Raw genomic sequence first — 17955 nt, 5'->3', positions numbered from 1 at the left:
GTTGATGTGTCTGACATTCTGGCTTTAGTCCGTTACTTGTGTGTTACAGTGACTCAGTGGTTGATGTGTCTGACATTCTGGCTTTAGTCCGTTACTTGTGTGTTACAGTGACTTAGTGGTTGATGTGTCTAACATTCTGGCTTTAGTCCGTTACTTGTGTGTCACAGTGACTCAGTGGTTGATGTGTCTGACATTCTGGCTTTAGTCCGTTACTTGTGTGTCACAGTGACTCAGTGGTTGATGTGTCTGACATTCTGGCTTTAGTCCGTTACTTGTGTGTTACAGTGACTTAGTGGTTGATGTGTCTAACATTCTGGCTTTAGTCCGTTACTTGTGTGTTACAGTGACTGAGTGGTTGATGTGTCTGACATTCTGGCTTTAGTCCGTTACTTGTGTGTTACAGTGACTCAGTGGTTGATGTGTCTGACATTCTGGCTTTAGTCCGTTACTTGTGTGTCACAGTGACTCAGTGGTTGATGTGTCTGACATTCTGGCTTTAGTCCGTTACTTGTGTGTCACAGTGACTCAGTGGTTGATGTGTCTGACATTCTGGCTTTAGTCCGTTACTTGTGTGTTACAGTGACTCAGTGGTTGATGTGTCTGACATTCTGGCTTTAGTCCGTTACTTCTGTGTCACAGTGACTCAATGGTTGATGTGTCTGACATTCTGGCTTTAGTCCGTTACTTGTGTGTTACAGTGACTCAGTGGTTGATGTGTCTGACATTCTGGCTTTAGTCCGTTACTTGTGTGTCACAGTGACTCAGTGGTTGATGTGTCTGACATTCTGGCTTTAGTCCGTTACTTGTGTGTCACAGTGACTCAGTGGTTGATGTGTCTGACATTCTGGCTTTAGTCCGTTACTTGTGTGTTACAGTGACTCAATGGTTGATGTGTCTGACATTCTGGCTTTAGTCCGTTACTTGTGTGTTACAGTGACTGAGTGGTTGATGTGTCTGACATTCTGGCTTTAGTCCGTTACTTGTGTGTTACAGTGACTCAGTGGTTGATGTGTCTAACATTCTGGCTTTAGTCCGTTACTTGTGTGTTACAGTGACTGAGTGGTTGATGTGTCTGACATTCTGGCTTTAGTCCGTTACTTGTGTGTTACAGTGACTGAGTGGTTGATGTGTCTGACATTCTGGCATTAGTCCGTTACTTGTGTGTTACAGTGACTGAGTGGTTGATGTGTCTGACATTCTGGCTTTAGTCCGTTACTTGTGTATTACAGTGACTGAGTGGTTGATGTGTCTGACATTCTGGCTTTAGTCCGTTACTTGTGTGTTACAGTGACTTAGTGGTTGATGTGTCTAACATTCTGGCTTTAGTCCGTTACTTGTGTGTCACAGTGACTAATGGTTGATGTGTCTGACATTCTGGCTTTAGTCCGTTACTTGTGTGTTACACAGTGACTAAGTGGTTGATGTGTCTAACATTCTGGCTTTAGTCCGTTACTTGTGTGTTACAGTGACTCAGTGGTTGATGTGTCTGACATTCTGGCTTTAGTCCGTTACTTGTGTGTTACAGTGACTTAGTGGTTGATGTGTCTAACATTCTGGCTTTAGTCCGTTACTTGTGTTTCAGTGACTCAGTGGTTGATGTGTCTGACATTCTGGCTTTAGTCCGTTACTTGTGTGTTACAGTGACTTAGTGGTTGATGTGTCTGACATTCTGGCTTTAGTCCGTTACTTGTGTGTCACAGTGACTCAGTGGTTGATGTGTCTGACATTCTGGCTTTAGTCCGTTACTTGTGTGTTACAGTGACTCAGTGGTTGATGTGTCTGACATTCTGGCTTTAGTCCGTTACTTGTGTGTTACAGTGACTCAGTGGTTGATGTGTCTACATTCTGGCTTTAGTCCGTTACTTGTGTGTACAGTGACTCAGTGGTTGATGTGTCTGACATTCTGGCTTTAGTCCGTTACTTGTGTGTCACAGTGACTCAATGGTTGATGTGTCTGACATTCTGGCTTTAGTCCGTTACTTGTGTGTTACAGTGACTCAGTGGTTGATGTGTCTGACATTCTGGCTTTAGTCCGTTACTTGTGTGTTACAGTGACTGAGTGGTTGATGTGTCTGACATTCTGGCTTTAGTCCGTTACTTGTGTGTCACAGTGACTGAGTGGTTGATGTGTCTGACATTCTGGCTTTAGTCCGTTACTTGTGTGTCACAGTGACTGAGTGGTTGATGTGTCTGACATTCTGGCTTTAGTCCGTTATACTTGTGTGTTACAGTGACTCAGTGGTTGATGTGTCTGACATTCTGGCTTTAGTCCGTTACTTGTGTGTCACAGTGACTCAGTGGTTGATGTGTCTGACATTCTGGCTTTAGTCCGTTACTTGTGTGTTACAGTGGACTCAATGGTTGATGTGTCTCACATTCTGGCTTTAGTCCGTTACTTGTGTGTTACAGTGACTCAGTGGTTGATGTGTCTGACATTCTGGCTTTAGTATCCGTTACTTGTTGAAGTCTAACATTTGGTGATGTCTAACATTTTGGCTTTATTTCGTTACGTATCCGTTACTGTTAGTCCGTGTGTGTTCACAGTGACTGAGTGGTTGATGTGAAGTTTGACATTCTGGCTTTAGTCCGTTACTTCTGGCTTTAGTCCGTTACTTGTGTGTTACTGACTGAGTGGTTGATGTGTTTTTTCAGTCAGTGACTTAGTGGTTGATGTGTCTAACATTCTGGGTTTAGACCGTTACTTGTGTGTTACAGTGACTGAGTGGTTGATGTGTCTGACATTCTGGCTTTAGTCCGTTACTTGTGTGTTACAGTGACTGAGTGGTTGATGTGTCTAACATTCTGGCTTTAGTCCGTTACTTGTGTGTTACAGTGACTGAGTGGTTGATGTGTCTGACATTCTGGCTTTAGTCCGTTACTTGTGTGTTACAGTGACTGAGTGGTTGATGTGTCTGACATTCTGGCTTTAGTCCGTTACTTGTGTGTCACAGTGACTCAGTGGTTGATGTGTCTGACATTCTGGCTTTAGTCCGTTTACGTGTGTTACAGTGACTGAGTGGTTGATGTGTCTTGAAAATTCTTGCTTTAGTTCGTTACGTGTTGTTTCAGTGACTGAGTGGTTGAAGTCTAACATTCTGGCTTTATCCTTACTTTTACAGGATCTTTGATGTGTCTAACATTCTGGCTTTAGTCCGTTACTTGTGTGTTACAGTGACTGAGTGGTTGATGTGTCTGACATTCTGGCTTTAGTCCGTTACTTGTGTGTTACAGTGACTGAGTGGTTGATGTGTCTAACATTCTGGCTTTAGTCCGTTACTTGTGTGTTACAGTGACTGAGTGGTTGATGTGTCTGACATTCTGGCTTTAGTCCGTTACTTGTGTGTTACAGTGACTGAGTGGTTGATGTGTCTAACATTCTGGCTTTAGTCCGTTACTTGTGTGTTACAGTGACTGAGTGGTTGATGTGTCTGACATTCTGGCTTTAGTCCGTTACTTGTGTGTTACAGTGACTGAGTGGTTGATGTGTCTGACATTCTGGCTTTAGTCCGTTACTTGTGTGTTACAGTGACTGAGTGGTTGATGTGTCTGACATTCTGGCTTTAGTCCGTTACTTGTGTGTTACAGTGACTGAGTGGTTGATGTGTCTGACATTCTGGCTTTAGTCCGTTACTTGTATGTCACAGTGACTGAGTGGTTGAAGTCGAACATTCTGGCTTTATTTCGTTACTTGTATGTTACTGTGACTGAGTGGTTGAAGTTTGACATTCTGGCTTTAGTTCGTTACTAGTACTTGTGTGTCACAGTGACTTAGTGGTTGATGTGTCTGACATTCTGGTTTTTGTCCGTTACGTGTGTTACAGTGACTGAGTGGTTGATGTGTCTTAACATTCTGGCTTTAGTCCGTTACTTGTGTTTCAGTGACTGAGTGGTTGAAGTCTAACATTCTGGCTTTATTTCTTTACGTTTGACATTCTGGCTTTTGTCCGTTACTAGTGCTTGTGTTTCACAGTGACTTAGTGGTTGATGTGTCTGACATTCTGGTTTTTGTCCGTTACGTGTGTTTCAGTGACTGAGTGGTTGAAGTCTAACATTCTGGCTTTATTTCGTTACGTATGTTACTGTGACTGAGTGGTTGAAGTTTGACATTCTGGCTTTAGTCCGTTACTAGTGCTTGTGTTTCACAGTGACTTAGTGGTTGATGTGTCTGACATTCTGGTTTTTGTCCGTTACGTGTGTTACAGTGACTGAGTGGTTGATGTGTTTAACATTCTGGCTTTAGTCCGTTACGTGTGTGTTACAGTGACTGAGTGGTTGATGTGTCTAACATTCTGGCTTTAGTCCGTTACTTGTATGTCACAGTGACTGAGTGGTTGAAGTCGAACATTCTGGCTTTATTTCGTTACTTGTATGTTACTGTGACTGAGTGGTTGAAGTTTGACATTCTGGCTTTAGTTCGTTACTAGTGTTGTGTCACAGTGACTTAGTGGTTGATGTGTCTGACATTCTGGTTTTTGTCCGTTACGTGTGTTACAGTGACTGAGTGGTTGATGTGTCTTGAAAATTCTTGCTTTAGTTCGTTACGTGTGTTTCAGTGACTGAGTGGTTGAAGTCTAACATTCTGGCTTTATTTCTTTACGTTTGACATTCTGGCTTTTGTCCGTTACTAGTACTTGTGTCACAGTGATTTAGTGGTTGATGTGTCTGACATTCTGGTTTTTGTCCGTTACGTGTGTTACAGTGACTGAGTGGTTGATGTGTCTAACTTTCTGGCTTTAGTTCGTTACTAGTATGTTACAGTGACTGAGTGGTTGATGTGTCTTGAAAATTCTTGCTTTAGTTCGTTACGTGTGTTTCAGTGACTGAGTGGTTGAAGTCTAACAATCTGGCTTTATTTCGTTACGTGTGTTACTGTGACTGAGTGGTTGAATTTGACATTCTGGCTCTAGTCCGTTACTTCTGAGCCCATGTGGCGTAACATTTAAGGTATCTGACATTTTAACTATAGTAACCACTCTCGGTGGATCAGTTAAAAGTTGATAGTGGAGGTTAGCTCCCTTCGATCTTGAGTCGGTGCTTTATTTCTTCACAGAAACTATAGGTACATTTGACAGGCGATGACTATCAATTGTTGAATTTAAAACATAATTTAATGAACAGGAATGTAATGTTAGATTCCGTCAGTTCCTCTCTGTTTTCTCTCGTGCTAGAACGCATTTAAACAGCTACTATAGAAATTCATAAGTGATTATGATATATACAAATAGTAGGTAATTGATTGCAGTCAATTTTTACAATTTTGATTGAAAATGAAGTGTATTTTGATTATAGATAAGTAATAACCTCTGTAAAGTCGTGTTGTATTACATACATAGAGCAGAAACGTGGACACAAATTTCAGGTAATTTAAAACTCAAACTATCGCACGAAGTTTGACCTTGTCTTTTAAAAAGTGTCTCTCTAAATAACTTATAATAACCAATAGAGCTATTTACAATGGATTGTCTATAAATAAATTGTATTGTCGCAATTATCAAATGTTCTGACTTGAATAGACAAGTTTGTATCGATTTTCCTTCAACCTACATTTCAACAGTGTCGATTTAATTATATAAGTTGTCGAGTAAAGATAAGACAAATATTGATCTTAACTAAAGATAAAAGGAACGGGCACATAGGCTTCCTTATCGATACAAATGTAAAAAGTGTGCACCTCACGTGAACATATACATCTGTAAATAGACATTATTATGGTGTTTAGTTAGGAGTAATCTTTTTCGTTTTACATCAAAATTAAAAATTACATATTGATCAAATATCGATGATTTTTCTGTGGGTACATTTCTCCTGCTATGTTATCATAAATCGCTTGTCAAAGTTAACCACGAAAGGTCATTTCAAAGCAGACGATATAAATTGTAAACACAAATACAATGTTCTTAAAGAGAGAAAAGAAACAATTAAGACATTTCATTGTGAGCTGACGATCAAATTAGTGTATCTTTTTATGGAGTTTAGATTAATGTATCAATAGAAGTATAACTTTAATAGTTTTCTTTGTGAAAATTCGGTAACTTCCGTAAATGAGAAAATATTTATGGACGATAATGTCTGTGTTAAGAAACGTGTGAATATAAAAACGCCAAGTTAATTGTTCCACAAAGCTTGTTTATAAGCCTGCCTTAAAGGTTTTCTTTGAATAGTCTCACCGCATGAGGCCGAATGTAAACAAATAGCAGGCCGTATTTAAACCTCGGCAGCTAAAGCCTACACGGACTGGACAATGAAATCTTATCCCTGTTAGGTTTCATTAATATAAATGAAAACTTTCTCAGTGCTATACAATTTACTGGTGACCTTACATTCTTTTTGAAAACATTTTTAAAAATAAAAGTTTAATCCTTATTAGATTCTATATACGCTAACACTTATATTACATACCTATATGAATGTACGGTACTTGTGGATCAAGGTTTGGGATTCGAAGCTTAAAATTAAAGTGTGCCGTTACAACAGCGTCACCTACACAATGGCAGGCTAACAAGTGTGAAGTAATTATCGACAGGCCCGGTGTCCGGGTATTTATTACCCGGGTCTTTAAATAGCAAACAATATTACATTTTGTAACTATATTGTGTAGCTACACGTTTGTGTTGTCAGGGAGATGTTTCGTTCGCTGAGAAGAGCAAGTTAGTTCTAGTAATAACGGGAGATGAAAATGGAGGTAGGTAACATTTATTTGCATTTTTAAAAGTACAGTATATATAAACTTTGTATAATCATGTGTATGTATATGGTAAATCACGTTTGATAACCTCGTGGTCTGTAGGTATTACAAACAGTTATATGTGCATCATATACTTTATTTCAATATAATTTCAAACTACATATATATGTATATGCAAGATATAAAAATCTCATTTTGTATATAAATTTGAAGCTTTACACTGAGACTCAATTCCTGTCAGGAATACCATATATATATGTATATTTACAGTCGGAAATGTACATATTCAGATGATATCATCAAGCTCTCGCACTATACCCCACCATATACATGTACATGTAGTTTGGTCGAGTGTCAATTACATGTATGTAATAAGATACAAATAAAATGACATTCCATACCTCCACTCAAGACATATCATTTAATTAACTATCATCTAATTAAGTAGCGAGATATCATGTTGTGTTATATATATGTGTAGAGTGTCACATGTTGTGTTATATATACGTGTAGAGTGTCACATGTTGTGTTATATATACGTGTAGAGTGTCACATGTTGTGTTTTATGCGTGTAGTGTGTCACATGTTGTGTTATATATACGTGTAGTGTGTCACATGTTGTGTTATATACGTGTAGTGTGTCACAAGTTGTGTTATATATATGTGTAGTGTGTCACATGTTGTGTTATATATACGTGTAATGTGTCACATGTTGTGTTATATATACGTGTAGTGTGTCACATGTTGTGTTATATACGTGTAGTGTGTCACATGTTGTGTTATATATACGTGTAGTGTGTCAAATGTTGTGTTATATACGTGTAGTGTGTCACATGTTGTGTTATATATACGTGTAGTGTGTCACATGTTGTGTTATATACGTGTAGTGTGTCACTTGTTGTGTTATATATACGTGTAGTGTGTCACATGTTGTGTTATATATACGTGTAGTGTGTCACTTGTTGTGTTATATATACGTGTAGTGTGTCACATGTTGTGTTATATATACGTGTAGTGTGTCACATGTTGTGTTATATACGTGTAGTGTGTCACATGTTGTGTTATATATACGTGTAGTGTGTCAAATGTTCCCTTACACGTGTACAATTTACACATTTATGTTTGTCAAGTAATTATCACACAGCTGCCTGTCAAATGAAAATTTGGCTTGCTAAAAGGGATTTCAAATCCCCCATTACCGAATTTTCTTCGTCTAAACTTCTTCGCCTACATGTATTAACCACCCCATTTCGCCTCCACCCCCGATCCTTCCATCATCAAAACAATCACCATTACATATGATGTCACACCAGGTAGATTGGCACCAGGAAGGGATTTAATAATGCATGCGATCTAATAAAAGTCTAGTTGTACGTACGGTAGTGAAACTGAGAGAATATATAAATAATGCATAGCATCGTTTGACAGTATATGTACGTGGCGAATCAAGACAGCTCCGTGTATTAATATAACCTATGTCCATGTTATTGTATAAAGGTAAAAGAGTGGCGACAGTTTGGTGAAAAAATCTACTTACCATTGTATCATTTACCTTAATAACCATATGGCACGTGTAGGCAGTACACCTTCTTCTGGTAAAGACTATGAGATTACTCTTTCATATGTGGATATGAAGGATGGGATATTCTACCCGAGGCTTGCCGAGGGTTTTACAACATTTTGTGATCCCGAGGGAAAATTATCCCTATCCTTCGTATCTATGTATGAAAGAGTATTTTTCTTTCATACCTCGACATTTTATTGCAATTTTACTTCTATTTTTGCCGTTTTGAAATCAATTCGAAAAAAAACCCGCAACTGCAAAGTCAATTTTCCATACATGAAAATTGCGTGATATTTTCAACCCAAATTCCGTTGTTTGTATCTTTTAAAGTTAATTCATCCTAGTTTCCAAAAAAATGATGAAATTGTACCTCAAAAATAGTAATTTTGTTGACGCTGTGACGTCACGAGGTTTTATTGCATGGGTAGCCATGCAAAACAGCATCAGGCGACATGAGTGTATTGCCCTAGACCAGCCAGTATTTTGTGTAGGTATCACAACGGAATTTCCGGTAGTTGTAATATTTTCCTTGTCGCGGTATAAAATCCAAAGACGTTGATTAGTTGTTCAAATACGAATTTATTAAATCACTTTTCTATGAGTCGGAAGGCGATTTCCGGAGTGTCCGAAAATCGACCCGTAGAGACCGAGCTCTAGATCCTAACTGATGACAAAATATGAGACATGGAATTAAAAGTACAATTGATACAATGGGTGACACCTGGCATGTATGACTCTATTAAGGCTGGTCGGTACTCGGACAGGTGAGATAATTAGCTTATCTGTTGTCTGAGTCGTAAGTGTCATAGTACTAGCTATAGTAAGACCAGTTTGGATAATTAACTTCAAAGGGTAGATGAGCTATAAAAACACAATGAATAAATTACAATTAACCATATGTTATATATAGAGTAATTAACTGAAACAGACGTGAATAGTTACATGTACAAAATATAGCTTTAAAATATCATGTCACAAGAAGAAAATAAAGTTAAGAAAGTTTGTGGAAATCAAATTAAATAATACTGAATTAGAATGTTAACCAATGTTCAAAAGATACATAATGTAGCACTTATATCATAAAATTCTCCATAATAAATCCCTCCGGCTTAGGAAAATGAGACGTCCCCGTCTCAAAGTGTTTATTGGGAAGGTACATGTACGCTATTCTGCGGATAGCCACCCCGACGTCCTCGATGTCCGTTTTGACGAGCTCTAGTACAATGCCTTGTTTCTTGGCCGTTATTGTTCATGTGGGAATTCCGATTCGTAGATCTCCTGTTGGCTGAATTTGTTGGGACGCTATGCATATGTATCGAGGTTGGAACTGAACACGTACATGACCATGCACCGTCTCTCAGTCGTGTCATTTCGTTTTTCAACTTATGAATTTGAGTCGATTGATTGTCATTTTGCAATTTCAGGATTTCGATGGTGTCTCTTGCCTGATTTAGCTCATATTCCAGGGTTTTGAGTTTTAAAGTTTTGGTTTCAGATGTTTGTTTGATGTTTGTTAATTCACGTTGCGATACAAGTTTCTCGTATATCTGCTGGTCATATTCACTAGTAATAAAGTTCACATCCAATTTCAGTTTTCGAATTTTAGCCCTAGAGGAATTCTGAATTATTTTGTTGTTGTCTGAGTTAATCACATTTTTAAGTTCTTCGTTTGGCACATTTGTAAATGGCAATGTAGATAGTACCTTCTTATTGTCTCGGAAAGTCCTGAGTCGTGCAGAATCTCGCCTCCGTTTTGAAGTGGATTTGGTCTTTTTCATCGGCGCTGTCATACTCTTAGACTCTCTGTCCGAAGATTTGTTCGGAGCAGGAACAGGAAGTAAAGTAGGTTTGGGACGCTGTCTGGTCCAGGGAGACGATCCTGTATTACTGAAGTTTTCAGTACGATGTCTAGTCCGACTTAAGCACATTCGAGATAAATGGCCAATATTTCCACACCGGAAACAGTAACAGCCATTCGCAGGACACCACAACACATGATTGGGAACGAATTTATCACCGCATCTGTAACATGCGACATTCGCCATCCTGATTGTTACTGTCATGAAAAACGTAATTCTGGCGGGTTCCAAAATTTGGCGAACACAGCCTTGGTTTGCTTTCCAGTCTGTGTGATTCTGATGATCCTTTGGGAAATGTCACTTGGCAGTAGAGGTTATAGGAATCTTGTGCGTAACTCGTCTTACACAAATAAATGTGGCAAGTTACTCCGGATATCTCACACCAATTTATCACAACGGAATTTCCGGTAGTTGTAATATTTTCCTTGTCCTGGTATAAAATCCAAAGACGTTGATTAGTTGTTCAAATACGAATTTATTAAATCACTTTTCTATGAGTCGGAAGGCGATTTCCGGAGTGTCCGAAAATCGACCCGTAGAGACCGAGCTCTAGATCCTAACTGATGACAAAATATGAGACATGGAATTAAAAGTACAATTGATACAATGGGTGACACCTGGCATGTATATGACTCTATTAAGGCTGGTCGGTACTCGGACAGGTGAGATAATTAGCTTATCTATTGTCTGAGTCGTAAGTGTCATAGTACTAGTAAGACAAGTTTGGATAATTAACTTCAAAGGGTAGATGAGCTATAAAAACACAATGAATAAATTACAATTAACCATATGTTATATATAGAATAATTAACTGAAACAGACGTGAATAGTTACATGTACAAAATATAGCTTTAAAATATCATGTCACAAGAAGAAAATAAAGTTAAGAAAGTTTGTGGAAATCAAATTAAATAATACTGAATTAGAATGTTAACTAATGTTCAAAAGATACATAATGTAGCACTTATATCATAAAATTCTCCATAATAAAGGTATGACAGAAAAATGGATGTATCGAAAATTTTCTCTGATGTTAGTACGAAGGATATGAATAGTCTACCAGAATGGTCACAGAATCATGCAACAGTGTAAACTATGATTTCGTTTAAACAAAGACATAGATAATTAAATTAGCTATGTCTCTGGTTTATTTCTTTTAATTTTAAAGTGTTTCTTTCTCATAAATTATTGACATTTACCATTTTTGTTGGTAGAGGGATCACGTCTGCTATCAGTGGTAGGTAATCAACATTAAAAATAGTTTGTATTCCCATAGTTTGGTTCGGTACATGTATGTCTACTACCATTCTCAGTGTATCGTTCACCGTGAAATTGACATGATCGGTATATGGATATCGTCATGGATCGATCGTCATTTCACCGTGAAATTGAAATGATCTGTATGGCGTCATGGATCGATCGCCAAGTTAATAACCACGTCCAAATCACTCAGCTGTTTTAAACACTGATTACCGATGTTTTAAACACTTACCAAAGTTTACAGACGTTTAAAATCCATTTGATGGGCCGCGGCTTCAAGCTAAATGTCACTACTATACACCCTCAGTAATAATATATCAATCAATTCAGTCTTCGTTAAAAATGTATTCAAAAATTAAATTCTTAAGACATTTGATGTTACACAAAATCAAAGTATAATGTAAATAAACAGCGAAGCGGCTATGATGAGTTCACACTCTGATTGTTGTAATCTATCCAAGACATTTGTTATATAACGTCTATCCAAGACATTTGTTATATAACATCTATCCAAGACATTTGTTATATAACATCTATCCTAGACATTTGTTATATAACATCTATCCAAGACATTTGTTATATAACATCTATCCAAGACATTTGTAATATAACATATATTCAAGACATTTGTTATATAACATCCATCCAAGACATTTGTAATGTAACATCCATCCAAGACATTTGTTATATAACATCTATCCTAGACAATCTGTATAATCCAATCCTGCGAAATTCCAAATTTCTGGAGGGACTCACTTCCCCCCCCTATAAAATCCTTTCGTTGTTTTACCATAGAGGAGACGTCACAAACGTTGCTGTCTTTGTTTACGATCTTAGATGATAAGATAATTTGTTGAGCCATTGGGTATGCTTGTTACAAGTAGAACTGAATTTTATATTTGTTTCTATATTGAAATGTTTACACAATTTGTTGGTACCAGAACAAATACCCGTACGAAGCTCGCGATCCTCTGATAGTGGTGTAAGAAACCAGTCGCCGATAAAGAGCCATCTCAAACAGGTGTAAATTGTTCTAACTTATATATCCATGTTATATTGAAGTCCCTAAAAAATCCCCAATTTATGGAGGGGTTGTAAAGATTACGTTGATAACACATACAAACATAAACAAAGTAAACACAGTATATATACAAATGTCCTAGACCCCTGTCACCGAGATTTGTTTAAGGTCACAGAAACTATACAGGAAAAAAATGTTGAACACATTAAAAAGTTCTCGATACCATACAGCCTTTGGATAGAGTTCAATTGGATAATTAACTTACTTTCGGTTGAACTTCTATTGAATTTCTGCCCTAACTTATTGATTGGTTGGTTGGTCCGTGTATGAGATCTGAGTTTAAAATTGTTTTTCTGTGTTATCAGATTTGAATATTTCAAAATGCTGAACCCAATCACAGGGATCTGAGAATTAGTTACAGAATATATAAGTGTTGTCCCAATGATCGATTATAATCGATGTCTAATCGAAAAGACAAACGATTTCGATTAATCGATTATGATATATTAACATCGGTGATCGGTGTTATGTATTTGCTAATTATAGCTATCCTAAGCCTAGTGGTTATTTAGTATGACCTCATGATCAAGATCAGTGAAACGGTTTATTGATATACCCATGTTGTTATACCATGTACAAGCGCCTAGGAGACCTGGAATAAATGACTTTAGTTGGACCGGATCTGATATATGAGTCGTGTTTACAACATGGTGTCAGAATTTTGACGAACTCTGCAGCAATCGGCAGCCGTCGAGCTATAAATCCTATGTGAATAGTCCTTAAACACGACGAGAAGTCACGATGGATATTTTAGCCGGACATACACCTCAGATGTATTGGGGTAAAACCGATCTAGTGACCGCGTGGAAAAGTTTTAAACAACACGTGGAGTTTATGTTCTCAGGACCGCTCAAAAAGAAAGATGAAGTAGAGAAATGTTCTTATTTCATGCTTTGGATCGGTGAAAAGGGCAGAAACATTTACTCAACATGGACGTTGACCGCAGATGAAGGTAAGCTTCTGAAAACTTACTACGATCGTTTCGAGTCCTATGTGAAACCAAGATCCAACGTAATCTACAATCGCTATCGATTTCATAGTAAACAACAGAGTGAAGGCGAAACATTTGAACAATTTGTTACTGAACTTCAGGTACTCGTGAAAGATTGTAACTATGACAACAGCGACGAGATGGTTAGGGACCGCATTGTCTTTGGAGTTAAAAATCCCAAGGTTCGTGAAAAACTGATAAATATTGGATCAGATTTGACCCTAGCCAAGGCATTTGACACAGCTAGAAATTATGAACTCAGTCATGCTCAAGCCAGAGATATGTCCAAGATTGATTTGGAAGAAGTAAACATGGTTGCGAAATCTAAATTTAAGAAGAAATCTGCTGTGAGTGTGAAGCCGAGAAAAACTATCACTGACAATGATGATGAATGTGGTAGATGTGGATATAGCAAGAAACACAAAGTCTGTCCAGCCATTGGCCAAACCTGCAAAAAATGCTAATTAAAGGATCACTTCGCGAAAAAATGTAGATCAAAGAAGAAAAAAATCAACATGATTAATGTTCAGAAGTCAGAAGATAGTTCAGAAGATGAATTATATGTAGGCTCGATCAAGCGTGACCACACAGAAGTCACAGAATGGACTCAGACGATAAACGTGGAGGATTGTGAAATAAACTTTCAATTAGATATTGGGGCAGCCTGCAATGTCCTAAGTTATCAGAGCGTGAAAGATTTGAACAAGTTGTCCGACCTCAAGTCTACCAGTGTTCCGTTACGTTCCTACTCAGGACACAAGATGATACCAAAAGGGGTAGTAACTCTTGATTGTAAGTACAAAGGTACCCAGTACAACACAGTTTTCCAGGTTGTGGACAGTACAAACATAAAGCCAATTCTTGGAGCAAAGGCCTGTGAGGACATGGGTTTGGTGGCTAGAATGTATCGCATAGAACAAACCTACAAGAACATTCCGGACGACATAGTCAAGGACTATGGATCTCTTTTCAAAGGTATCGGATGTATGCCAGGAGTACATACTATCAAGACGGACCCTGGTGTAAAACCAGTTATACACCCTCCAAGGAAGATACCGTTAGCCCTAAAGGCAAAGGTGAAAGCGGAACTAGACAGAATGGAGGCTGAAGGCACAGTGGTAAAGCAAAATGAACCGACTCCATGGGTGAACTCTATAGTTTCCGTAGCTAAGTCAAACGGGAAAGTACGCTTATGTATTGATCCTAGGGACTTGAATGTTGCGATTCAGCGGGAACATTACCCCATGAAAACGATCGAAGACGTACTCGCAGAGATACCCAACGACAAAGTCTTTACAAAACTTGACGCGACGTCAGGGTTTTGGCAATTACGCCTAGACAGTGAAAGTACAAAACTGTGTACATTTAACTCATCATTTGGCCGATACAGCTTCACGAGACTTCCCTTCGGTATTAAGAGTGCACCGGAAGTGTACCAACGTGCTATCACAGAAATGATCGCAGGTCTCGAGGGATGTGAGGCAATAGTTGATGATATCCTTATTTGGGGAACCAACCTCGAGGAACATGACGCTAGACTACAGAGAGTCCTGGACCGTGTGAAGGAATATAACCTCCGATTGAGTCCTGACAAGTGTGAGTTTAGGAAAAGTAAACTGACATATGTAGGTCATGTGCTCAGTGACCAAGGTGCTAAGCCTGACGAGTCTAAAGTCCGCGCAGTGATTGAAATGACAGCACCAACATGCAAGAAAGAACTACAAACTTTTCTAGGATTCGTACAATACCTGGGTAAGTTTGTGCCCAACTTATCAGAGGTTAGTGCACCACTGAGAGAACTTTTGCAGAAAACCACAGAGTGGTATTGGGACGATGCTCAAGAAAATAGCTTCAAGCGACTCAAACAGCTAGTAACGCAAGCACAAATTCTGTGCTATTACAACCCTGAAAAGGAACTACGTTAACAGTCGACGCAAGCGCAAAGGGCTTAGGAGCAGCAATTATACAGGAAGGAAAACCTGTTGCTTATTCATCAAGGGCCTTAACCCCTGCACAACAGAATTACGCTCAAATTGAGAAGGAGGCCTTAGCCATAGCCTTTGGATGTCAGAGATTTCATCAATTCATATACGGACGCCAGGTTACCGTAGAGAGTGACCATAAACCGCTTCAGTCGATATTCCGTAAACCGTTGATGACAGCGCCACCTAGACTGCAACGAATATTGCTAACATTGCAGAAGTATGACTTGAACGTTGTATACAAACCCGGTAAGGAGATGTTCATTGCGGACACTCTTAGCAGAGCGTTCTTACCTGAAAGCTCAGACGACATCGTTCCAGATTTGACGATAAACTCTTTGCTAACCTCGTATCTACCTGTATCTCCAGTAATGTACCGTAAACTACAAGAGGAGACAGCAAAGGACAGAGAGTTACAGACACTTCAGGATGTTGTGTTAGAAGGTTGGCCAGAAACCAAAGTTGAGGTAGTAACGGAGATTCTACCCTACTGGAATTTCAGAGATGAAATATCGTGTGTGGATGGTTTGTTGTACAAGAACCACAAACTCATCATTCCAAAATCCATGCGTCCAGAAATGCTGAAAATTATTCACAAATCTGATCTAGGAATAGTCAAGTCCAAATCCTTAGCGAGAGACATTCTGTACTGGCCAGGTATGGCGACGGGTATTGAGAACACTGTCCAGAGGTGTTCTGTGTGTGTGGAAACCCCTCAAGAAAATCCGAAAGAGCCGTTGGTAGAGACCGAGCTACCACACAGAACATGGTCTGCGATATCAGCTGATCTATTCGAATACAAGGGTAACCACTATCTTGTTTCCGTCGACAATTACTCAAAGTGGCCAGAACTCTCCAAGCTAGACAATCTGAGTAGTAGAAACACCATTTCCTACCTAAAAGGTCAAATGTCTCGTTAAGGAGTACCAGATATTGTGAAAACGGACAATGGACCTTAGTTTGCATCGGAGGAGTTCAAACGGTTTAGCAGTGAGTACGGATTTGAACATGTTACTTCGAGTCCGCGATATCCACAGTCCAACGGTCAAGCCGAAAGGACCGTCCAAACTGTTAAAAACTTGATTCGTAAGGCAGAGGATCCATTTCGTGCATTGCTTGACTACCGAAACACTCCCATTGATGGATTGGGTGTGTCACCGGCACAAATGTTCCTGTGTCGGAGATTAAAAACAGACATACCGACTACAACAAAGTTGTTAGAGCAAACATCAACGAACAAGGAGGAACTCAAGCTTCGAATGAAAACGAGGCAAGTAAAAGCAAAAAGCAATTATGACAAAAACGCGGGACGCGAGTTGAAACCTCTCCACGAAGGAGATAAAGTTCTCATCCAAAATGAGAAGAAGTGGATCGCTGGAAAAATCGAATACAGACATTCTAATCCGAGGTCTTACCAGAAGGGCCTGACACAGTGTCAGATGAACATCACAGTGATTCTAAGGCGAAACCGGAAGGGGAACCACATGTGGGTCCGATGGAACCACCTGAGGAGACACCGGCACCACCTAGTCCATCCGTTACATCACCACCTGTACCCCTGGTAACCCGAAGTGGAAGAGTGGTCCGTATTCCCAGTCGCTTCGAAGACTAGTCTTGACTTTGTAAATATTATTCGCGAGTTAATTTGTTACAATTATTACTATAATGAACCGGTGTGAAGTTTAAAGTTTAATTTTGTTTCAAAATGAACAAATAGTTTGAGCTAGACAAAACAAGCAATATGATAACTTCACTTAGTTATCTCAGGACATTATTGTGATGAACTGTGCTTACACGAGAACTAACAACAAGTGTGCATTAATTAATATGCAATTTAATATATCAGCACTATAAGTATATTACAAAATATGAATATGAAAGACTTTATTCCATGGACAGTAATGAGTGCTTTGATAATGTGCTTATCATAAGTTTAAAAATAAGTAATTAATAATTGATAATAGTTAATATTTTTACTAGACATTTCAACTTTTATAAAAGAGAAAGGGTGTTATGTATTTGCTAATTATAGCTATCCTAAGCCTATTGGTTATTTAGTATGACCTCATGATCAAGATCAGTGAAACGGTTTATTGATATACCCATGTTGTTATACCATGTACAAGCGCCTAGGAGACCTGGAATAAATGACTTTAGTTGGACCGGATCTGATATATGAGTCGTGTTTACAACAATCGGTATCAAAACAGGAAGTGGGAATTCTACTTTCATTTTCCCTTAGAGAGTACAGAGTTTATGCCATTTTCTCTTTAGCAATGACGTCTTACCAAACCTGTTGTTAAAACAAATATGATAACAAAATAAACATTATAGGCCTAATTGGTTCATCAATCAAGAGTGTTACCTTGACTTGAGTCAATTTGATAATAAATTAGGATACCAACTTATGCAGAATACTTAGTCTATGCAGAATAGTCGTATTCTGGTGGCCATCAATATCGTGAAGCTTTTTATTTCATATAGGCTTACATTTATATTGTTTCACTCATATTGAATTTTAAAAGTCAACGTT

General features: G+C 38.6%; 1 protein-coding gene across 1 annotated transcript in view; it reads left to right on the top strand.

Moving 5' to 3' along the window:
• The first annotated feature begins 6487 nt into the window (after nucleotides 1–6487).
• LOC138317235 (uncharacterized) overlaps nucleotides 6488–17955 on the top strand; it is a 45900-nt gene continuing 34432 nt past the window's right edge. Inside the window, exon 1 of the mRNA XM_069258787.1 lies at nucleotides 6488–6682. The gene's annotated coding sequence lies outside the window, so the exon portion shown is untranslated. The remainder of the gene's footprint in view (nucleotides 6683–17955) is intronic.

Source organism: Argopecten irradians, chromosome 3, assembly GCF_041381155.1.
Source record: "Argopecten irradians isolate NY chromosome 3, Ai_NY, whole genome shotgun sequence".
Classification (NCBI taxonomy): Eukaryota; Metazoa; Mollusca; class Bivalvia; order Pectinida; family Pectinidae; genus Argopecten; species Argopecten irradians.
Note: the sequence above shows the minus strand (reverse complement) of the source record. Positions and strands in the feature narration are given on the sequence as shown.